The sequence below is a fragment of the Lactuca saligna genome, chromosome 4 (assembly GCF_052625555.1).
Source record: "Lactuca saligna cultivar CGN05327 chromosome 4, ASM5262555v1, whole genome shotgun sequence".
Lineage (NCBI taxonomy): Eukaryota > Viridiplantae > Streptophyta > Magnoliopsida > Asterales > Asteraceae > Lactuca > Lactuca saligna.
The window spans coordinates 152,319,963-152,326,981 of record NC_136420.1 but is presented as its reverse complement, the minus strand read 5'-3'; the positions used below and the strand labels follow the sequence as shown (position 1 = coordinate 152,326,981).

Sequence of the window (7,019 nt, the reverse complement as noted above, 5' to 3'; positions counted from 1 at the left end):
ATGATCGTTGTGCCTTTTCTCAAATGCGGGTATAAATCTAGTGAACATTTCTTCTAAATCGGTCTTCTTTTCCATAACCGGTTCTTCCTTTTGATAAAAACCCCTCTCCTTTTGTTTGTATTTCTCCTCCTTCACCTTCTTGTATTCTTCATACGGGAGCCATTCCTTCTTTGGTTTTCGCCAATTCTCATCGTAACGATCGCCACTTGAATAGAACACTTGCTCCTTTTTGTTTCCATTTGCATCTAAGTCGCAATCCTTCGTGAGATGAGGCCCACTACAGTTCTCGCATCCAACTCGAATAGCATGGATTGTTTGATCCATTTTTGTCATCCTTCTATCTAAACTATCGAGCTTAGTCATCATCGCCGCTATGCCATCACTTGTCGAATTCACTACCCCCCTGCTTACTTCGTTTCTTGGGTTGTGGTATTCTCTAAAATGTTTAGAGAATTCTTCAATTAATTCTTTAATTTCCGGGGGCGGCTTCCTTGTGAGCGGGCCTTACGAATCGAGCAATTGCCTTGTGGTGACATTGACTCCATCATAGAAGATGGAAACTTCTTGTTGGCTATTAAGGTCATGGTGTGGGCAATTTCTGAGAAGACCTTTATACCTTTCCCATGCCTCATAAAGAGATTCTCCGGGTTGTTGCTCGAAGTTGGCAATGGCTTTCTTTAACTTGGCTATTTTGGAAGGCGGGAAAAAATGGTCCATGAACTCTTCTTTCATCTTGGCCCATGTGGTGATCGATCCGGGAGGAAGTGACTTGAGCCAATCCTTTGCAGCACCCTTGAATGTGACTGGAAGCATGCAAAGTAGTTGGGTCTCGCGTGGCACATTTGGTACATTGAAGTAGTCAGCCACATCATTTACTTCATCCAAGTGCTTGTAGGCGTCTTCGTGGTCTTTTCCATAGAAAGGAATCTCCTTGAGTTGGGCAAGGATATGACCCTTTAGCTTAAAAGTAGCAGTAGCGGGAATTACGGGCTGCACAAGTCTCGGGCCAGTGTCACCGTGCATCCTCTTCTTCCATTCCCCCATGGGGACTTCATCGATATTAGCCATAGTGATAGCTAAATCGTCTTCAAAATCAGATTCGTGCTCGTATGTGGGTTCTTCTTCTTCTTCGATCTCGTACTCGGTGTCTTCTTTAATTGGGTCTTCGATTGTCAAAGAGGTGTTGGATGGTCCTGATTTGCTGCTCCTCTTCTTGATGAAAACGGACTTGAGGTTCTTTAGTGGCGAATTCTTTGAAGAAGCGGATTCTCCAACGACTTTTCCTTTGCTCCTCCTTAATGCGGATTACGGGTCTTCGAGAGGAGGACCAGAGGTGTATCAGGTCATGAAACAACTGCAAGCAAAACAAAAAAAAACACGTAAAAAGAACAAAAAGAAAAAAATGAAAACTAAAACTGTGAACATCGATGAACTCGCCGAGTCGGCACGAGTGCACTCGGCGAGTTGACGGCAAAAACAGAAAAAAAATTTATAATTACTTTTAAAAACGGATTTTTATTAAAACTTATACTAATTACTAAATTACCTAAGAATTAACTTTGTGTAAGATAAATCTCACACAAATGATCGATTAAATTAGAATTTAGTGCTAATTTAGAACCGTTCTCCTGCAACGACACCAAAAACTTGATGTGTGTGAAATGAGCTAGTTTTAAACCTACTTTTAATTATAAAATAAACAAACAAAGGCAATGGACCTATCAATTGTGGTAAAGCTAAATAAGTAGGGTATCGAACACAGGGAACGGTAAATTAAAACTAAAAAATAATTCTATCTAAATTAATTAATAAGTAGGGGTTTTTCTCTAGTTTTACAAGACTAGAAACTTACTACTATCACTAAAAAGAACTAGAAAAGCAAATATTTAACTAAATTCAGTAATGTGAAGGACTTCTGTTTAGTTCAACGCAATTGATCCTATGGTTGATATTATGGTAATAGTGTAATGGATTAATTCTTCTATTGGCTATCGATTCAGTTGATTAGATTCACATTCGCTGCACTAATCCGTAGAGAACAAATTGACTCAAACAATGATCAGTTGTCTAATTCAATTTAATTCACTAGATTATTTATTCGGGTTAATTTAGACTTGTAATTGCTAACTAATTTGGTCCTTTAGTTAACTTCTTGTTGATGGTCATCATACAAGCTCACACATGAATTTACTTATTTTTGTTATTAATTCTAGTTTCATGTTCATTAATCCTAGACATATGACAAAGTAGTCACATAACATATGAGGTTGACAATTAAAAGATGTTCATTCTATTTAATTATCTTCCTATTAACAGAAAAATATTTGTCATCCACACATAAGGTTCTTTAACAAGCTAAAATCAACAATTCACCAACATCGAATTAATCCTACAATAATAATCATACCATAGTATCAATATTGTATCCCCAAACAGAAGTTTAAGAGTTTTAGCTCATGTTTGAGGTAACAAACAGCATAAAAACGAATTCTAATTGTCTAGCCATAATTGAAAACAAAAGATTAAGTAGAATGATGTAGATTTGCCTCAAATCTCCTTCGGGATTGAATTCTAGTTTGTATCTTCATTCTTCAGGTCTCTCCCGGCTCTGGTTCGCAGCTTACTTCTCCCCAAGGGGTCCAGAATGTTGAATGTCGATCTAGGAAACTGTTTATATAGATTCGACCCGACTCGCCGAGTCCAAGTCCGACTCGCTGAGTCCATCACTTAAATCCCATGTACGGTAAGTCACAAAGTCCTTATCTTTTCATTATCTTCTCGATCCTTCGCTCGGACTCGCCGAGTAGGCGACCCTACTCGCCGAGTAGGTGTTGTTTTTGGTGGTTTTTCTTCTTTATTTAATTCCCGAGCTCCAAACCGCTTCTCCTGCTTCCTTTTGCTTCCAAGCTTAAACTTTGGACTGAAAACATAATTCAAACACTTTTAAGTATCTTTTGTCCATGAAATGCCATAATTTAGCTAATAAATGATAAAAAAATCTATGCTTAATATATAACTAAATATGCAAATACCAAAATTTTTCTAGACAAAACAAATATTCAAGAGTTAGTGTAGTTCTTACAAGACAAAACACTTCATAAAATTTTTGCTAGTTGGTCTTTGTCTTATTCAAGACATCACAACTTACCAATTTTAAATGTGCAAGAATAAGAAAACTTTTCCAAGTTCCACATTTGATGAGTGTTATAAACCTTCTTGAGACTTGTCACTCAATTCACAATCTTGGAGTATAACTCTAAGACTTTATGTTGGAACGAAGTATGATTGACTTCTTGATTTTAACCATTTCCACAATTCTCAATTCCTCTTCTTAGACAGGCAAATGCACTAAGACTCACTTAGAGGATTAATTGAGATATGGTTCCTAATCATTAAGACTTATCATAAAACATAATAAAAGGTACCCTCTCTTCTTCTTAGAATAGAGAAACTCTTATCTTTCTGCCTTCTCGATTCCTTTTATTCGCTCTGCCATTAATTGAAACATTTTCAATCAACTCAGAATTACACTTAATCTTATAATCATATTTACTAAACTTTAGTACATCATGACAAATATCCTTATCACTCTTGTGGTGGACTTGATCAACGCATAACCTAGTATACTTGATCTCGTAGTCCTTCACTTGACACTTTGTCAAAGAGTTAGTCTAATTTCCAAATATGAAAGTTTTTCATTCATCATGCAACCAAGTTGCATGATTCCAAGTTTCTGTCCAATTGAAATTTGGACGATGAGAAACTCTCCTTATTTGGCAAATTCTCGACATTTTCACAAATAACATAATTAAGATCAAATCCATTATTGCTAATAATAGAAACTTTCAAACATCAATTTTTTTTATACACACCATTGCAAGGATAAATAAATAAGATAAAAACCAAAAAAATTATTTTATTGCGGAAAAAATTTATTCTTACAATGAAATTCAATTGAAAAACTATGTTATTAGCAATCTATTCTAACTCCAAGTAGCAGCTCAAGAATCCACTCTTCAAGCAATGCGACCGCAATCCATTTCTTCACGATTAGATTTAGCTCACTTCTTCCCTTAAGTTTCCTCTCCTTTTCTTCGATCCTACAAAACAACAAAATGCAATCTTATCACATCATGTATTAAGAATCTAGAATAGGAACTTAAAAGAGTTAGATAATGGATTTTACTTGAAATAGAGTCATACGTCTTGCCTTTCCCATCTCTTAGATCTCTCAGATAAATAGGGCAGCTTCATCTCCAATGCCCCTTCTCTTGGCAATAAAAGCAAATGGACTCCTTTGGCATAGCACATCGGACAATCACCGACTTAGCTCTTTCTGGACTTCTAATGTTGTCAGTGTCCATTGAAGTTTGGGAGTTTGATTCACCAGACAAATTTGCTTGATCAGCACACCAAATCATTGCTGATTCAGCGGCTATAAGCAAATAGGTGAGATCAATGAGGGTCACGTCGTGATCCATCATATAGTACTCTCTAACGAACTCACTATATGATTCAGGAAGTGACTGAAGAACCCAATCAACAACCAAATCACTTGAAATCTCGACCCCCAACATGTTTAACCTATCAATGTGTGACTTCATCCCTAGGACGTGAGCACACATGGGTTTACCATCTTCATGTTTCATTGCCAATAGGGCTTTAGTGATATTGAACTTTTCAATCCTTTGGTCTTGTGGGTTTTGGAGAACAACGGGAGGAGGTGGAGGAAATGGAATCAAGTTAGTCCACATGGCAGGGATTGATCTTTCACCTTCATAGTGGAACAAACTTTCACTTTGAGCAGGAATACCTTTTCCTTTAGATTCGGGAAGACCATGGTTAGATTCAAACATCTACAAAACGGGCGAAATCAAGTTAGTCGATTGAATCCTTAATAAAACACCCAAAGGAGATATTAAGGCTAGGATCCAACACAACATTCCACAAATTGGAAGAGGGATGCCGTAATCCAATTTGCAAAATATTTGAAGGTAGGTAAATGACGATTTACCAATGTCCACCATGAAAAACGAAAAAAGGTTAAGTTTTAAATGTATTGGAAACTCCTAGATTTTTTTTAGATTCATTGAACTTTTCAATGGCATGTTTAAATCTCGGATTATGCTCTCCTATTTGTGACTGGGATGCCGAGGATCACAAACTAGATGTGAATAACCATGCAAATGTGCTTGGTAACCTTATTGTCTTTATCATTAACTATTGATGTGCCAGTAAACCGAACACGCTCCATCAAAATGACAATTATGAGATACACATTACTATTCTTTATTAGTGCCATTTAGTGTGCTGGTTAATCATACACGCCCCACTAACGACCAATAAAGCATAATGTGCAATTTCATGGATTAGCATATTTTTCACATTTTTCCTAAAGTAACTAGAGTTGGGATTTTGTAAAATAATGTTTTATTACTTTCTTTAATAACATTAGATGTAGCTGTCCTATCAAATCCGTTCTGCTAACGACTCTCCACTTATAAAGGAAGCGGTGGGTGAGAGTGGACACCCATTCAACTACCACTTTATAGGCAGTTTCCTTATACCCTTCTTATAGATCAGCTTCGTGAATGAGGCATACTAGCGATTTGACTGACCATAGTCTTATACATATATAATATTTAACTTTTCATTATAATATATATATATATATATATATATATATATATATATATATATATATATATATATATATATAAAAGGTGTGTTTTAAACTTTTAAAACTTTAGGGTTTATATATATATATATATATATATATATATATATATATATATATATATATATATATTATATAAGGTGTGTTTTAAACTTTTAAAACTTTAGGGTTTATATATAAATTTCGAAAATTAAGACATTAATTTTAAATTTAAAATAAACCAAATAACTAGATTCAATCTTTATCTATTAATTAACTTTTAATTAATTAATTAAATCTTGTAAGGGTTATCTAATTAAATCAAACAATTAATTTAATCCTAATCCATATCCCTTCTAGATTTCGAAAATATGAGGATAAGATAATTTCCTTATTTTTCTCAACCAAATAACTAGATTTAATATTTATCTATTAATTAATTAAATCTTGTAAGGATTATATAATTAAATTAAACAATTAATTTAATCCTAATCCATATCCCTTCTAGATTTCGAAAATATGGGGATAGGATAATTTTCCTTATTTTTCTCAATTATCCAATAAGGCAACTATTATCCAAAACAAAGAAACCATAATTCTTCTAGCATATTTCGAAAATCAAGGGAGGAGGCTAGGGTTGCCAAAACCCTAACCCTAATTTCGATTAAGGTTCATGTAGGCTAGGGTTTTTCGAAATCCCTTTGATCCAAAACCCTAAAATCGAAAATTTAGGCCTTTAGCGTTTAATGGCTATAAACCCTAATTTGCAATTCAACTATTATAGCAATGCAATTTAAAACAACAATGGCTCTGATACCACTGATGGGTTTTAGGTAAAACAAATAAACAAGAAAACAATTCCTAAGTTCACATGCAACCTACTTTGGATCTATGTTTTAACTATTGAACATATAACTTTGAATTGCAAACAAGAACCCTAGATGAGAGAGGCTATTTTCAAAAATAACAGACTAGGGTTTAGGAGTTACATACCTTTCAATTGTTATAGCAAACAATTAACAATCCTTTTGATCTTGGTCTTGATCTTCTTGGAAGCTTAACACCACAAATGTAATGTCTCTAATGGAATCACACCCAAGAACTAGCAAGAAGGAAACTAGAAGGAGAGAGAGGGAGGGAGTATGCAATTCTCGGCCTAGGGTTTCTTCCAAGGTAGGAGTGTCCAAAGCAAACCCTAATCTAAAACCCCTTGGAAGAAATCCTTATGGTTTCCCCTATAGATTTCGTCCACCTCCTTCCAAGGAGGTTCTGGAGCCTTCTACTCAACTATCTGATAATTGCAAACTAGTCCCTGCACTTTATAATTAATACTTTTAACCCCAAAATTAATTCTAATTAATTT

At 34.9% G+C, this 7,019-nt stretch overlaps 1 non-coding gene across 1 annotated transcript; it reads left to right on the top strand.

Annotated features, from left to right (window-relative positions):
* Window positions 1-577: 577 nt before the first annotated feature.
* LOC145044612 (small nucleolar RNA R71) lies at window positions 578-684 on the top strand. The gene has a single exon (XR_013681560.1). It is a non-coding gene; the product is annotated as a small nucleolar RNA R71 (small nucleolar RNA).
* Window positions 685-7,019: the final 6,335 nt, after the last annotated feature.